At 37.5% G+C, this 18,668-nt stretch overlaps 1 long non-coding RNA gene and 1 other non-coding gene across 2 annotated transcripts in view; both read left to right on the top strand.

Annotated features, from left to right (window-relative positions):
• LOC117979080 (uncharacterized) overlaps positions 1–18,668 on the top strand; it is a 1,348,572-nt gene that overhangs the window by 766,785 nt on the left and 563,119 nt on the right. The gene's annotated exons all lie outside the window — the stretch shown is intronic.
• On the top strand, positions 15,089–15,192 carry LOC112438948 (U6 spliceosomal RNA). The gene has a single exon (XR_003027262.1). It is a non-coding gene; the product is annotated as a U6 spliceosomal RNA (small nuclear RNA).

Raw genomic sequence — 18,668 nt, forward strand, 5'->3', positions numbered from 1 at the left:
TGCTGAATTGTCAGGAAGAGGGAATGGGTTAATAAACCAAAGTCAACAGATACTGTGACTAGCACAACTAGGTGCTCAATTGATGATTTAATGATATTTAAAATTCAAAAATATTACCCTAGATGGTGCAATGAAATTGGCCTTGTTTGTGTTTGTGCTGTATGTGTTGATGGGGGAATGGGTGATATGTACAGAACAGAGGACATTTATTCTAAACCCCATATAGAAATTTGTTAATCACTCGGGGTTCTCATACAAGTTCAAAATGATGTGTTCAATGCTTTCTCTTCTATGCAGATATCTGGAGAGGAAGACTGATGAGTAATGGGAAGGGAGCACTTGTGCTTTTGTTCTCTCTCTATACTCTCTTTAGAGCTCAGCCTTCTCATCTATTAGTGGACAGGACATAAGAGGATGATTTCTAACAACCTGTTCAATGTAACATTTCACAAAGTTCAGATTTGCTCCCTATCCAACAGAAATGCATGTTATAATATAGAAGATAAAAATAATTAAACTACTAATTATAACACATTCTTCTAGAAGGAAGTGGCATGAGGGAGACAGACACTATAGTCTTGGAGGGCAGAAGGAGGAAAGACCACTTTTATCTGGGGGATCTGAGAGGTCATCTTAGAGAAGCTGGCATTTGACATGTGTGTGAAGGATGGTCCAGATTTGTAACATGGAGATGAGGGTGAATAGGACTCCAAGCTGAGAGCCATGCCTGGGTGGGCAATGACATGGAAGTATGAGAAGGAGATGGCAAGATTTCTGCAGGGATGAAAGCATTGCTGTATTTCATATGTGGTGAGACTAGAAGCAAAGATTGTGTCCAGATTGTGTATAGATAATAGTGGTGAAATTTGAGCTGAGGATGAATGAAAAAAGAGGATACAAGTGGAATTTGCTGTGCTGAGTTTCCTGTGATTCTGGGGACAGTGGGCCAGGGAAAGGATGGCAGAGGACAAGAATCACTGAAAAATGACTGGCACTTTGAAGACCAGGAAGGATATGGGGCCTGAAAGAAGACATTTCATCAGGATCACCCCACCAACCCTTGATATTTTGAGTGAAAAAGTAACTTCGGTTATGTCGTATGTTCCCATTTCCTGTGTTGTCAAAACCTGTGGGAGAAGCTGTGAAAGTGAGACTGAGTTTCCTTTTCCCCACATCGCGTGGATAAACATGGTTCTGATGAGCTTCACGGGACCTGGCCCAGCATGTGGCACTGAAGGCTGACATAATCTGGTCTCCCAGCCACCCATCGCTGGAAGACAGCACCTGACCTGTATGCACATGCTTGGGGTACAGGCTAATCTCCAGATGAACGTCTTTCTCAAAACCCCACCTGCCACAGCAGGACCTGAAGGATTCCCATGGGAGAGTGATAACTGGGAGGTGCAAAAGACCAATGAAGCCTTCAGCCCCCAGTGGCAAGTCCTCTAGATGCTGCTACAGGAGGATCCCAGGGTTTTGCAAGTCTTCTGGAGTGGCTAGACAGGTTTGCCTTCATTCGCTCCCTGGAGACAGGACCGTCTGAGGCATGACTGGGCTATTCTTTGTCAGTTGTGCATGTCCAGGCAAAGGCACTGGATTTCACTGTGCACACACAGAGGGAACCTGTTTGGTGATCTGTACTGAGACCTTAGAAGAAGATGCATGCAGAGCTCTCCCTAGTGCCTGGGGGTGGTGAAAGCAGAGAAGCAGCAGTGAATATTGGATAAATACCTTTTTAGATTTCTTCAAGGAAAAGTAAGTTGAGTCCTTATGGCCTAGTCACTTCTTAAAGGTTCCACCTTTTAATATTATAACAATGGCAATACAAGTTTTTTTTTCTTTTGAGACGGAGTTTTGCTCTTGTTGCCCAGGCTGGAGTGCAGTGGTGCGATCTTGGCTCACTGCAACCTCTGCCTCCCAGGCTCAAGTGATTCTCCTGCCTCAGCCTCCCGAGTAGCTGGGGCTCTAGGTGCCCACCACCATGCGTTGCAATTTTTGTATTTTTAGTATTTTTAGTAGAGATGGAGTTTCACCCTGTTGGCCAGGCTGGTCTCAAACTCCTGACCTCAGGTGATCCACCTGCCTTGGCCTCCCATAGTGCTGAGATTGCAGGTGTGAGCCACTGCACCCAGCTAGCAATACAATTTTAACATGAGTTTTGGGGGATTTTTTGAACCATGATGATTACCAACACTGGGAAGTCCCACAACACCCCTTCCTGTCTGCTAGACACACTTCTATGATATTCCCTGCCTTTTTTTTATTAAAAAAAGTTATAATAACCACTTAATTGTGCTGATACAATATAGCTCAATTTCTGGCTTTGAGCTATATATAAATGCTATATGTAGACTTTTTAGCATTGTGTCCCATTGTGCCACCACGAGATAACTTTCTTTTCAAATTAACCACAGATTTTAGGAATTTGGTAAATAGTGATCTAGTGGGTCAGGTTACATGTCTTAGAGGAGATAGGTCCAGGAGATGCTTTATGTGTCATGGAAGATAAAAGGAGACTTAAAATCCACATGGAAATCCCATACAATTGTGCTGGGCCCAGGGGAGAATTTCCATGCCTCTCTGTCTTAGTGCTTCTTGCTCCTCTTTCATAGGCCTGAGTCACATCGTTAATGTCTAAATCAGCAGCAGATTCATGGAAGGTGGAGTTCTTCCATCATCAGCAGTTTTCTTGTAGGAGAATCTGAAGGATACTCTCAAGTTTTCGGAGGCACATCTTGTTGCCTTCTCTATCTCATACAAGATGAGGTGACAAGATTTGTTGTTAACAACTTCTGTATCTGATAATAATATTAACTGTTTCCTTCATGATTTCATTCTTTCTTGAATGACCTCATTTCATTCTAGCTTCAGATCAGATATTATTATTACCAATTTATAAGTTAAGAAACAAAAGGTTGGAGTAGTTAAGTGGCTTGCTCAAGGTAACCGTGAATATTTTGAGATGCAGCAATGGGGTCTCCAAGGACAGGCTTCAAATAAATTTTTTGGCCTGTCAATGGGTAACTTACCTAAGACAAGCTACTAACACGTCTCTTCTTCAGTTCTGTATTTGGAAAATGGGGATGGAAAGACACAATACAAAGGAACCTGAATTTGAAGATTAAATGACAAAAAGTATAAAAGCATGTAACGTTGTGAATAGTACCCTGAAGAGGTTAATTAATGCTAGTAATAATTAACAGTAAGCTAAATAAAAGCTCAGTCCTGTTTTTGTTGTTGTTGTTGTTGTTTTGTTTTGTTTTGTTTTTGAAATGGAGTATTGCTCTGTCGCCCAGGCTGGAGTGCAGTGGCACGATCTCGGCTCACTGCAAACTCCACCTCCCTGGTTCAAGCAATTCTCCTGCCTCAGCCTCCTGAATAGTTGGGACTACAGGTGTGCACCACCATGCCCAGTGAATTTTTGTATTATTTTAGTAGATAGGGGGTTTCCTTATATGTTGGCCAGGCTGGTCTCTAACTCCTGACCTCAGGTGATCTGCCCACCTCAGCCTCACAAAGTGCTGGGATTACAGGCATGAGCCACTGCTTTCAGCCAGTCCTGGGTTTTTGACTATAAGTCCTGTGCCACTTTCAGTACAGAAAGAAGAGCAATCAGGTACATTTCCTTCATAAAATATTACCACTCCGTTGTAAGCCAGACTGTTGACTAAAGTTCCTTAATAGAATATAACAATTGCAGTCTTTCATTATCAAAGGTCAGTACTTTCTCAAATAGAGAATGTAAATACAATCCTTGAAAAACAAGTACTTTCTTTATATAAGAGTTTCAATGGCCAACAATGCAGGTGATTCCCTACTCATTAGCCATTAGTCATCTAGCTTCAGAAGCTAGATCCATTCAATTACATATTTTCAAATTTCAGCTTCAGGTGTATGTAGTCATATTTAAATTCACTGAGCTTGATTTCTTTCCTAAGAATGAAATAAGACAGTATTATTTAAACAGGGCTGGCATAAAGATAAAATGGTATCCAAGAGGTAACATTATCTATCACAGAACCAGGCACATACTAAATTTGTAATGAATGTTAGTATCCTCCAAAAATGTTGGTCAACTGACTGAGAATAATATATTAAAGTAAATGTATATTGACAAGCCTTTAACTCAGCTTGTAATTCTTACAAACATATAAAAACATGTCTAGTAAAGTCAGTGAGCTCTTGGTGCATAGTAGAAGGAGTCAGAACATCCTCCAAATCTTGCCTTAGTCTCTTGCGAGCTGTGTCATGTAGGTCAATTCCAACCTTTAGAACCTCAGTTATTTTTAATTAAAAAATATGGAATTAATGATATCTATTTCAGAAAGGATTTGAGGATTTGAGGTTTTACTGTTAAGTCATATGATGCCTAATGTGGACCTCAACAAATGGTAGCTGCATTTGTTATTTTGGCTATCCATGTGTTTTTTTCCCAACAAACTTTTAAGAAACACAGTTAAGAAGTTTACCACATCACATTTCCACATATGGAACTTCCTATGTGTAACTTTGCTATGGTACTTAAAATATTGACTCTTAGACTGTACAACCAAATGTGAAATTTGACAGGGATTCCTGTGTCACATAAACAAGCATATTAGTCTGGGGTAAAATTTTGGACATTGGTTTCAAAAAGATAACTCTTTCTCCTAATTAATATAATTTTTACGCAATGTGCATAGGAAGGCAATGGAAATTGCAAGTATACATGTAGTTTGGGGTGAGGGGGCTTAGAAGGCTGGTGTATATGTTTTATATCACACATTCATTGGAATTATTTTTTGCAAAAACCTTTGCAACTTCATCAGAGATAGTGTTCATTACCCCACTTTTTGTCCCATCAACCAGAGAAGAAACTTCAGATATCCCCAGGCAAGGTGAAATTTGAGCTTTGATGCCTTAGTTCATGCTTTTGTCTAAGCAGAATATTCTAGTTAAATTCTTTTGCCCCTGGAAAATTCATACTAGTTCTTCAAGGTTCAGCTCAAATGCCACTTCTCAGATGAAGACATTCTACTGTCCTTCCTTTGAGGGAGGAATACTTTCTAGAAATTCAGTATATTGAAGTTAACTTAATTCTGCTGGCAATGTTTATATGCAGGTATTCAATCTACAGTAAGAAATTTTTGAGGAGAGGGATAGTATCCCATTTATCTTCTTCCCTTCTTATTGATGAACATAAAGGCATTTACTCACTTTTATTGAATCAATCAGTCAATCAATCAATGAAGAGATAAATAAAATCTTTTGGATGGAAATTAATGTCAGTGACTCATCACATCTTAAATTAGAAGGGCAAGGCAAGGTTATAAATTATCAGTTATAATAGTCAAGCAGAGTTAGTGAAAGGGTCAAGAAGTGATATATGGGGGAGATTTAATGGGATGGATGGCATAGGTGTTTAATCCAAGGACGCAGGGGAAATCATAGATGCAGTAATGGAAAGATTATTATTTTAGTAGAACCTAAAAGGAAACTACCAGATTCTGCTCATCTCTTTCTTATATCCTGAATGCATTTATAAATTATTAATCTTAAAGAAAGTATTTATTATTTCCATAAAACATGAATGGGCTATATAAATAACTAATGAGAACAGTTTATAGATGAAGAGAACATGTATGACTAGCAGTTTTGGGAATCCTGAAAATCTCCACATGTTACTCGTATTTAAATAATTTGAGAAGAATTTCCATCAAAAGACGTTTGATTCTATAACAGGAGCTATTTTAAGTTCAAAATTTTAGTTAATCTTCCTAAAGACTTTAGGATCTCACATATTTAATCTATGCAACATGTCCTGGTCAAATAATAACTTAACATTACAGTGAATTTGGTGGTGTCCTGAAAATTAAAATGCAGAGCTTCTGATTAATCACATTATTGCTTATTAAATTGAGTGTTCTTGGGATCAAATGCCCTTGCTATCAAAAATCACTGGTGAGCTTCCTTTTCAAGTGTCTTTTTTTTCTCTTTCTTTCCATTTTTGGTAACTCTGTTTCTCCTTTACTTCTAAGTGATGTAGTGTGATTAATAATAAAATATTGCCTTACCACAGGGGGAAGTAATAATAAGTGTAAAATTCATATATGTGTTTCCATCCAAACAAAGGTGTTATACAAATATAGAGAATGATTATGATTGCTGTATTTTGGAACTTGGCACACTAACCTGCCGAATTTGCAGTCAGGAATCTATAAAGTGAACAAGAAGAACATTTCATTTTTTTGAGCGAAGATAGAAATGGTACCTATTGAAGAAGCTAATTTTCTGACTGTCTAGTGATTGCAGTTAAATCTACTGTTTAGTAGATTTAACAAATCTTCAGAAGTTCTCTACAGGTAGGTATAAAATGAATTTGGATCTTAAGTTTTGCATTGCTCTTTCTGGGGGCTTTGTTTTCCTCACCCCAAATTCTCTCAATATATATTTCATTCTTTTACATTCAGTACTTTTTTTTTTTTTTTTTGTCTTTTTGAGATGGAGTCTCACTCTGTCAACCAGGCTAGAGTGCAGTGGTACAATCTTGGCTCACTGCCACCTCCACCTCCCAGGTTCAAGAAATTCTTGTGTCTCAGTTTCCCGAGTGGCTGGGACTATAGGTGCCTGCCATCACACCTGGCTAATTTTTGTATTTTTAGTAGAGATGGGCTTTCACCATTTTTGCCAGGATGGTCTCGAACTCCTGACCTCAGGTGATCTGCTCAGCTCAGCCTCCCAAAGTGCTGGGATTACAGACATGAGCCACCACCCCCAACCTTGTTCAGTACATTTTTGAGTGTTCTTTCTGGGTTGCAGCCAATTCACTCAGGCAAACAGAACCAGGAAGATCCCTGTCCATCCAGTGACTTGAGAATGATAGACTGTGCCTCAATTTCTCTTTCTCTGAGCTCTTTTCTGGTGTATTTACCATCATCATCATCTAGCCTTAAACTGGTAGGGACTTTTGCTTTGGGGTTTTTATCCCATTTTGACACTGTCATTTCTTTGGGATAATGCTCTACTTAACACAGTATGCATCGACAAATAAATTCAAATGAGACATTTCTGCAGAGTTTTCTATACAAAATATGGATTTAGGACCAGTTCCATCAACTGCTCACATCTTTTCATTCATTAATAAACTAAATGTTTATTGATCAGCTACCACATGAAAGATACTTCCTTGAGGTACTGAGAATACACTAGTGGATAAGAAAGTCACTGTCTTAGTCACGGACCCCAGATGTTGAGATAACTGTTACTATGGAAATGTAAAGAGAAAAATAAATTGAAGGAACAAAAGAAACAGTATTTATTGAAAATAGTATTTTTTCAGTACACATGACGGTAAGACACTAGGTTCAAAAATAGTAAACAACAGGCCGGGCACGGTGGCTCACGCCTATAATCCCAGCATTTTGGGAGGCCAAGGCAGGTAGATCACCACCTAAGGTCAGGAGTTTGAGACCAGCCTGGCCAACATGGTGAAACCCCATCTCTACTAAAAATACAAAAATTAGCTGGGCATGGTGGTGGGTACCTGTAGTCTGCCTACTCGGGAGGTCGAGGTATGAGAATTGCTTGAACCTGGGAGGCAGAGGTTGCAGTGAGCCAAGATTGCACCACTGTACTCCAGCCTGGGTGACAGAGTGAGACTCCATGTCAAGAAAACAACAACAACAAAAAAGAAAATAGTAAACAACAAAAAAATCGGTATTGGATAAATTATATTTCCAAAAATAAATATGACCTTGTTTCTGTGTAAAACTCAAACCTATCCACCTCCAAAACTCAGCCTTCTCTCCTCTTCTCCGTGTTGCTCTGCACTTCTCCTTGTTCCTTTACATACTTTTCCTATTGACTTCTCCGTATTCCCTTATGTGCTTTTTACTGTACTTCTCCATATTCCCCTATCTCCCCTTCTACAGTTTTCTTTCTGCTTCAACTTACCCCCAGGGTTATCTTCTTGGATAGGGTACACTTCTCCTTCAACTTTACTCTCCTCTTAATTGTCTTTTCCCTTTCTCTCTTCTCCAGATTTATATAGTTCTCACCTCAAACATAGTCCATAAGAGAATCTAAATATAGTATATCCCATTAGGCTCATAATTATCTGATCATTTTTAGTACCTGTAGATTACAACACAGACAATTTAACATTATATTAGGTCTTCACAATTTGTATACTTCTGCAAGTTTAGGCTCAATTTTCATTCATACCTTCTGACCCAAACAGAGTCTACCCTAAATTACCCATCAATCTATTTACCATTTCCTGATTGGTTCATACCAATTGCATCATAAATTTCCATATCCCTCCTTTCTGTATACATGATATCTTGTTCTCTAGAATGCCTTTACCCATTTTCTCCAGAGATTTCTCCTTTACGACTCATCTCAAAGATTATCTGCATATAAAACTTTCTCTAATAATTCTTGTTATAATTATTAGCTTTTTTCTATTATCCACACCGTTCGTGCTTCTCTGCTGCCTAATGAATTTTAATGGCTTCTGCTAACTCGCTTGCATTTCCCTTGATATAACAGTGCTCTTATATTTTGATATCTAAGTTCATGATTCTGCTTCTGTCTGGAAGAATCTATCTCCACTCTTTATTCCTCTAAAGGACATCAAATACTCCTTCTAGATTCCAGCATCAGTTTCTTTTTAACACTTTTGCTGATCCTTTCACTAACTGAGGTCAAATTAGTTCTCTCTGCATTCTATGTGAATTATATGCTCATGTTACAGATTTATGAAGTTCTACTTTGTATCTCTTACATACTGGAGAACCTACATTTATCTATCTGTATCCTACTATAAGGCCATAAGGATCTTGAGGGAAGGACTATGTAATATACATGTATACATTTACTTATCATACATATACTTATCATACATATACATATTATACATATACATACTTATACATATACATTACTTATTTACTTATCATACATATGTGTATATTTGAACACTTAGTGTGTGCCAGGCACTGTGCTAAGTGCTAAATTACAATGAGGGCAAAACAAACACATTCCTCCACTTCATCATGCTTTATAGTCTACTAGAAAATGCAGTAGGAACATAATTCTGGTGAGTGTTACAAATAGATTAAGGGTATGACATAATTCTGGTGAGCGTTACAAATAGATTAAGGGTATGAAAAGAGATATATCAGGGTGGCTTAGCCTAGTTCGGGTGCAGTGGACCTGACTGAGAAAATAAGTCTGCAGTATAGCAATTGTTTTCTGAGCATGAAAGTCTGAATTTGTGATTTCTTAGGTGGATAAGTTTCAAAGGATGGCAATGTATAGGGTATAACTGTAGTCAAGTAAAGAAAGTTTCCCTAATCTAGCACACTTCCTGAAACATGGAATATGAGCAGTAAATAGGAATGGAAACTATTTACAGTATGAATTTTTTTCACACTTGTTATCCCCTCATCAATAGATTTTACCTACTTCTAAGGTTAACATTTGTTTGACATGAAGTAGTCTGCTTCTACATATATAGAACTTCATTCATTGCTTTTGATGGATGCTTTGATTTTTATTAAAGAAACAAATTTGTTATATCTTGTGCTATAGCTTGAATAAATTATTCTTCTACTCGAGTATCTCAGGCTGACAAAAATCTTGGAGCAAGAGGCAGAGAGGGTGTGGATAGTGGGGTGAAACGTGTTCATTCCCTGATTTAATATAGTCTCATATTTTTTTCTCCCTGTGTCTAGAATACACTTTTTATAAACATGGGAGATTAAACATCCCTACCTTCTGCTAGGTTTCCAGGAGACTCCTATAGGGGAGACAAAGCCTAGCGGTTAACAATGGCCTATGTACTTGGATGGTGAGGCTAGAGCCTTAGATATGAGAAGAATATTGCAATGTGTCTTTCCTTTTCAGTCCCAAGACCTGTTGACAAGCTCTAGTTACAATGACTATACAATGAAATTTAGAGCCTGGTTAGGAGGAGAGATACTACCAGTGAGTGTTTCAAGGACCAGGTTTGTTTGTTTGCAGATTGGGGGTCTCAAAGAGGAGGATGGATGGGAGTCTTGCCAGCCCTTACTGACCATGTACATTTAAACCCCATTACAGGCTTGCATGGCAATGAAGGACAGGGGCAGGTTCTGCTCCTGTCCAACTTCTATTCCCTGGTTCTTGATAGGTGGACAATGATGTGTACTCAATGGATAAATACATGCATATGCAACATAGCAACACTAACTCTCACTGAGGGGAAAGATGACATATATAATGACTTTGTGATAACAAGAAATCAGAAAAGTATAATATAGATTTTTGGCCCTTAACATTGACTCAAGCTATAATCTACTGTGTCATCTTAAATAAGCTACCTGGGGCTGGAGGCAGTGGATTATGCCTGTAATCCCAGCATTTTGGGAGGTTGAGGTGGGCAGATCATGAGGTCAAGAGATGGAGACCATCCTGGCTAACACAGTGAAACCCTGCCTCTACTAAAAAATACAAAACATTAGCTGGGCATGGTGACATACGCCCATAGTCCCAGCTATTCTGGAGGCTGAGGCAGGAGAATTGCTTGAACCCCGGAGGCAGAGGTTTCAGTGAGCAGAGATTGCACCACTGCACTCCAGCCTGGGCGACAGAGTGAGACTCTGTCTCAAAATGAATAAATAAATAAATTGATTAATAATAATAAGCTAATTGGTCTCCTTAAATCTGGAGTGTATATATAGAAGTGTTTCAGCCTCTTATAACTCAAGAGGCTTATCATAGTTAGTACAGCTCCACTTCTGAGCTTAGCTCAATTCTGAGTGCGTTTAGACAAATTATTTCACTTTTCTAATCATTGATTTTTATATAAAAATGAAGAGGTTTAACTAGATGACCTCTTAAGTTCTTTTTAGCTCTGAAGTTTTCTTTTTAAACATAAAATTAAGAGATCCTAGATCTGATAAACAACTTCAGCAAAGTTGCTGAATACAAAATCAATGCACACAAATCAGTAGAGTTTCTATACACCAACAATGTCCAAGCTGAGAGCCAAATCAAGAATGCAATTCCATTCACAATAGCCACAAAAAATAAAATATCTATGAGTACACCTAATCAAGGAGGTGAAAGATCTCCACAATGATAATGACAAAACACTGCTGAAAGAATTCAGAGATGACATAAACAAATGGAAAAACATTCTGTGCTCAAGGATACAAAGAGTTAATGTTGTTAAAATGGCCGTACTGCCCAAAGCAATTTATTTATAGATTCAATACTCTTCCTATCAAACTACCAATGATTATTCACAGAATTAGAAAAAAAATTATTATAAAATTCATATGGAACCAAAAGAGCCCAGATAGACAAAGTGTATTCCTAAGTAAAAAGAACAAAGCCAGAGCCATCACATTACCCAACTTCAAACTATGTTATAAGGCTACTTTAACCAAAACAGCATAGTATTGGTACAAAACCAGACACATAGACCAATGGAATAAGTTTAAGAACCAAGAAATAAAGTCACACACTTACAACCATTTGATCTTCAACAGAGTCAACAAAAACAAGCAATGGGGAAATGACACCCTATTCAATAATGGTGCCGGGATAACTGGCTAAGCATATGCAGAAGATTGAAACTGGGCCCCTTCCTTTAATTAAAAATCAATTCAAGATGAATTAAAAACTTAAATGCAAAACCTCAATCTATAAAAACCTTCGAAGAAAACCTAGGAAATACCATTCTAGACATAGGCCTTGACAAATATTTTATGACAAAGACACCAAAAGCAATTGCAACAACAACAAAAATTGACAAGTGGGACCTAATTAAACTAAAGTGCTTTTGCACAACAAAATAAACTATCAACAGAGTAAACAGACAACCTACAGAATAGGAGAAAATATTTGCAAACTATGCATGCAACAGTGGTGTAATATGCAGAATCTGTAAGGAACTTCAACAAATTAACAAAAACAAACAACCCTATTTTAAAATGGGCAAAAGATGTGAACACACATTTCTTAAAGAAGAAACACAGGCAGACAAGGATAGAAAACAAGCTCAACATCATACATCATTAGAGAAATGAAAATTAAAACCACAATGAGATACCATCTAACACCAGTCAGATTGGGTACTATTAAAAAAAGAAAGATTCTGGCAAGGTTGCAAAGAAAGGGGAATGCTTATACACTGCTGGTGGAAGTATAAATTAGTACAGCACTGTGTAAAGCAGTTTGAAGATTTCTCAAAGAAAATATAACTACCATTTGACCCAGCAATCCCATTATTGAGTATATACCAAAAGGAAAATAAATCATTCTGCCATAAGGACACATGTATGCACATGTTCATTGCAGCACAGTTCACAATGGCAAAGACGTGGAATCAGTCTAAATGCCCATCAATCATAGACTGGATAAAGAAAATGTTGTACATATACACCAGGGAACACTATGCAGTCATAAAAAAGAATAGGATCATGTTTCTTGCAGTGAGATGGATGGAGCTGGAAGCTATTATCCTAAGTAAATTAATGCAGGAACAGAAAACCAAATACCACATCTTCCACTTATAAGTGGGAATTAAACATTGAGTACACATGGATACCAGGAAGGGAACAATAGACACCAGGACCTACTTGAGGGTAAATGGTGAGGATCAGAAAACTACCTATCTGTTACTGTGCTTATTACCTGAGTGACTACCTAATCGGACACAAAAATCTGTTACACACAATCTACCCACGTAACAAACCTGCACATGTACCACCTGAACCTAACCTAAAAGTTAGAATATATATATATATCTGCTATATGTACCAGGTTTTTAAGTTATATGCAATTGATTAAATTCTAATTTATTAATAGAACATATATTCTTTTACATTTAAATATAAACTATAATGTATAGTGTGATTTTGTTGATAACTTTTAAATCTATCTTAAGCATTTGTAGATGTTCACTTTCAGGTATAGCTAAAGGACAGGCCTATCTGAGTCCTGTTCAGGACTTCTTTCATAGTCTTCTATTTATTAAGCTCTGAGTCTCTTCTATGCATCATGCTTTCTGTATACCTAGTTGTTTCATGTCAAATTGATGTGTTTTTTTTTTTAAATTAGGTGTCAAAAAATTGGACAAATTACAGAGCATTTGCAGTCTCTTTTCGTTTGTAGAAGTTTGAGGTTCACCTTCTATACGGTCTTTAGTCATTTGACTTTGTTTTATTTGATCTATATTATATACCCTAGGAAAGAGAATAGAGTCAATTTGCTAAATATTTTTATTTAGTACTCTCAACAAACCATTTGTAAGTATTTACTGTGTACCTACAATGTCCAGGTCACAATTGTAGGCTTTTGTATGCTGGATATGAGATCCAGTTGTAAAATTTTTAGGAATTTTGTGATCTGGTTGTTTAACACAACCATTATTTAAACGTAAGTTATATAAACTTACAGTTAAATAAATTACATTAAAAATAAAATGGGGCCGGATGCAGTGGCTCACGCCTGTAATCCCAACACTTTGGGAGGCCAAAGCGAGTGGATCATGAGGGCAGGAGTTTGAGACCAGCCTCGCCAACATGGTGAAACCCTGTCTGTACTAAAAATACAAAAATTAGCCAGGCGTGGTGGCAGGTGCCTGTAATTCCAGCTACTTGGAAAGTTGAGGCAGGAGAATTGCTTGAAACTGGAAGGCGGAGGTTGCAGTGAGCCAAGATTGCACCACTGCACTCCAGCCTGGGCAACAATAGCGAAACTCTGCCTCAAAATATAAACAAATAAATAAAATGAACAGATACTCAAAACTCATCACTTTTTAAACGTTATATTACATGCATCATTTTACATGTTCTTTAGATAATTTCAGTTATTGTGTCCATATGATAAAATGCCATACATGTGTACTGCTGGGCATCTTCTGTCAACTCTGCGCTTATTGGCATCATACTGGTACCTTGAAATTGGCCAAGGAGAGGATATTAGCACCACAGAAATCAGCAAATGCTACAAATCATTCCCCTTCCTCCCCTCCAGCTTATTTATAAACAATCTATCAGCACATCACTGCTTCTAGGTGCTACTTAAAGTCAGAGTCAAGAAGTAGCTGTGGCATTAAAGAAATCCCGTCTTCTATATAAACAGGGTCAAGGGGGATGATCAGGGCTTTGAATGCTCGTGCAGATTTATAATTAAATGGTAGTGGGCAAGATAATTAAAAGGTAACCAAGGGAAACATTGTGTGTTCGGGCTTAGTATTGTAATTATATTCAATACATACTTTACCAGCTAGAATATAGTATAAAGCAGATTTTGCATATTCTGAATGCAATGAAAATACATTGGCCAAAGCTTAGAGTTGTTTAAATGAGCTTTGTTAAAAAGCAAATAGCTGCTCTCTCTTTCTTATTAAAATATGTGTGTATACACACACACACACGAATAGTTTTATAGAACATCTGAGGTTTAGCAGTAAAATCTGTCTCCCAACATTTATTTAGATAAGTTTGATACAAGTGTTTGGGCCAATTTACCTTTAATACTCTTCAGTAAAGGCTTAGTAGCTGTTAAAGAACACTCTGGGATCGTAAATCCCCCCTCATTTATGGGAATTGAAACCAGCATTTAATGAGGATCAACAATGTCCAGACAACTTGTTTGACAGTTAATATCGATGATTTCTTGCCTCCAGCACTCTATAAAGGGGAACGAATAGGAAAGAGAGAGAATTAATATATAGTTGACCCTTGAACAATGTGGAGAGTGAGGAGTACTGACCCATGCACAGAACGGTAGAAGGTGGGTGGAGGGAGACGATTAGGAAAAATAACCAATAGGTATGAGGCTTCATATCTGGGTGATGACATAATCTGTACAACAAACTCTCATGGCAGAAGTTTATCTATGTAAGAAACCTACACTTGTACCCCTGAACTTAAACAAAGAAAATCCAAGAATAACTTTGACTCTCCCCGAATTTAACAAAAAAATAGCCTACTGTTGACTGGAAGCGTTATCAATATACAGTCAACTAACACATATTTTTATGTCATATGTGTTACATACTATATTCTTACAATTATATAAGTTAGAGAAAAAATCTTATTAAGAAAATTATGTCATCACTTCAACAACACATACACTAAAATGAGTATGATACAGAGATTAGCATGGTTCTTGCACAAGGATGACAGACACATTCTTGAAACATTCTATAGTTTTGTATGCCTGCATCAAAATATCACATGGATCACTAAGCACATCTATTATATGTGCATATAAAACTTAAAAAAATTAAAAAGGAAGAGAAAATATATTTAGTGTTCATTAAGTGGAACTGGATCATCATAAAGGTCTTCATCCTCTGAGTAGGCTGTATCTTCACACTGAGTAGGCTGAGGAGAAGGAAAAGGAGGGGTTGGTCTTGCTGTCTCAGGAGTGGCAGAGCCAGAAGAGAAGGAGGAGGTGGAAGGAGAGGCAGGCGAGGCAGGCACCCTTGGTGTAAGTTTTATTTTAAAAAATCCACATATAAGTGGACCTGTGCAGTTTAAACTTGCATTGTTCAAGGGTCAACTGAATACTGAAAACATACAAGACACTGTTCATAGCTTGCCTTCAATCTAATGATATTATTTATTCTAATTTGATAGTAAAGAAATAAAGGCTTCAAAAATTTGAGACTTTTACATGATAACATTTCAAATAATTTGCAGAGACAAGATTTTCAAAACACATCTGTATCTATGATACTTTCATTTAGCAGACTTTTCTTGGATGTTTGTTAGGCCAGCCCACTAAGTTCATAAGAAACATAATCATCACGTTCTTCAGAGTTCAGTGTAAGCATCCTGGAGTAGTCTAATTTAAGACTTAAAGGACAAACAGGAATTAGGCAGGTAGAATGGAATGGAGTGGGTGCAAGGCATTTCAGGCAGAGGGGATAAATAATATCTTCAAGGGGCTGGAGGCAAGAGCAGTAAGGCAAATTAACCACAATAGAAACTACTGTGAATATTTTTTTGATCACTTGAAGTGATTTATTCTTTTAATCCTTTAAAGAAACCATGAGTAGCCTCAGCCATCATAAATGAGATTGTTCTAGGTGCTGGAGTGACTAGATCATGAATTTCCATACCATTACAAGAAGTTTGAGTTTTTTTCTTCAGCATAGAGTATTCCAAACAAGGAGATAATATGATCAGATTCACAGTTTAGAAAGATCACTATGTTTTGTGTAAGTATAAGTTTGACAAGTAACTTTCTTATTTAAAATGTGTTGTTCCTCCTCATATTTTTACATGTTTATAAGAACTGAATGGATTTTATATGTGAAAAATCTAAATAGAGTATCTGAGATACAGTAAGTCTTCAACAGAGAGTGGCCATTATTTTTTTGCTTACTATTTCATGGGCTGTCCTCTGGCTAGCCTTCAACCTCATCTCTTGCTGCCTTTGTCTTGGACTTCAACATACTTGGAGTATTTTTCCACATATGTATCTCTTTCCTGAAGTTCTTTCATTTGCATAATTTGCCTAGTGAACTCCTAGTATATTTTCACAACAGCAGAGGCTGAAGAAGAAGCAGAGGCTGGAAGAAGTTTGCTTCACTCACATTTTGAAAGTAGCAAGTTGAGGGGCTCAGGAAGAGATCCTCCAAAGAACTCACTTGAGAATCAACCAGAGAAATAGTAGGCTATAAATGACTATCACAACTGGAGTTCATGAGGTTATAATATGGCAGGAAAAACTTGCATTTCCTTTACCTCTTTGTTTCTCACTTTTTAGCCCCGGAAGTGTCTTGTAGCCCCTAGCAAGTTGAGGGGCAAGTAAAGGAGAAAAGAAAAAGATGAGATTCCTTTCTTTTTTTGTTCAGTTTAAGCTAAGGAAAGAGGCCTAAAACTGCTGAGTAGTTAATTATAATAAATACCTGGAAGAGAATGACTTTTTAATAGAATTGGAGTTGTGCTGACAGTTAAAAATGACCCTGGAATCTATATATTATCTGTGAGTAATCAGAAAATTTGTGGAACTTCCTGAGATTTTTATACAGGGCAATTGAAGAATTTCCTTGCTGAATATATTGTTATAGGAAAACAGAGAAATAAAATACAGTTGTATTTGTATTGTATTTTATCAATCCCACTTTTTCAAGGTCCTAAAAATACAAAGATTTTTGATTATGACACTCAGTGGGGTTTCTTTGAAACTGGGGAAAAATTGAAGAAAAGATGACAAATTCCTAGAGGTATAATGTGATGGTAAAATTTGAGACCTAAATTTTTTTCAAGTGGTTATGTTTAAATAAAAAGGAAATACATAATTCATGTACAACTCACCAAGACTGTATTAAAGATTAATCATAGAGGTCACAAACCAAAAATTCAGTGATTAGAACACTGAGAATAATGGAGAATTTGAAGGTATTTATCTTCTAGCACATCTTGTTTCATAAACTTAGGACATCCACATTTTTAGCCTCTTTTTACCACGCCTCTGAGGTATGTTTTAGATCCTTTACAGGGTAGCCCCAGTAGAGGATGCCACATTGCAATGTCATCTCTTGGCAAGCCAATCTCCTTTCTAATCCCACCCCCAAGCCAACCCCTACCCCATTATGAGAAAACTCAAATAAAACCTTCATTTCAACTACCCTGCAACTCAGTGCTCTTAGCCTTGCCAAAGACTTTTGGTTCTTGCTATGGGCTTTATTAGATGTATTTTCTCTCACTGGTGAGACTTTATTCTTCAAGACTAAATTTTTGATGCTCATAATACCTTGTTCTTACTTATGATATAGTCACTTATCACTTTGCATTATAACGGTCTATTTGCTTTTTTTCATAGACTGCTGTTTGCTTTGAGTACTAAAACATGGAGAAAGGTTAAACATTTACAAGCACTCCCTAAGTGTCAGGAACTATTCTAGTTGCTTTACAAAACATGTAATCTTCAAAATGACCCTATAGCATGTATTATCATCTTTATTTTATAGACGAGTTAACCAGCTCTGTAAGTTAATTAACTTATCTGAGGGGATACAGCTGGTAAGGGTAGAAACTAAATCTTTTCCTAGTTAAAGCCTCTGCCCTTTTTACCATGTGACAACACAGGACATTTTGAGTAAGAGTTTCTTTACTTTTGTGCCTGGGCTTTGTACTTTCTGGATGTGGTCTCTGGATTGCTGTTTCCCTCTATTTTGGAGAGTGTGTGTGTGTGTGTGTGTGTGTGTGTGTGTGTGTGTTTCACCATTTTCCTCTTTTGCTAATGATACTTCCTAGGTACTTTTCTAAAGATTTTACCATACATATGAGTGTGGAAGGGGATCACAGGTGAAATTCACCTTGAGGAATGCAGGGGGATAGTATCAGAGCGGAAGTAAAGGTTGCCATGATGTTCTGAGTGGACAGAGATCTGCCGCTGTGTTGACCAACCAACACAAAGATTGGACCTGTGATGGCATTGAGCAGACTCAAGGGGAGGACCTGTACATTTCAGCCTAAATCTGAATGGAAACAGGCACTGGACAGGTGGGGCTGTGTCTGGAGCTACCACACAGGGCAAACCACCTGTCAGTTATCACGACGTTCATGTGACAAGCAAAGCTCTGTGAACACGGGCATTGTTCTATTGGTTGGTGAAAAAAGCAGCCTCCAATTCTTTCCACCAATCATAGTTAGCCATCCTTCCATGACCTGAGT

The sequence above is a fragment of the Pan paniscus genome, chromosome 12 (assembly GCF_029289425.2).
Source record: "Pan paniscus chromosome 12, NHGRI_mPanPan1-v2.0_pri, whole genome shotgun sequence".
NCBI classification, from domain to species: Eukaryota; Metazoa; Chordata; class Mammalia; order Primates; family Hominidae; genus Pan; species Pan paniscus.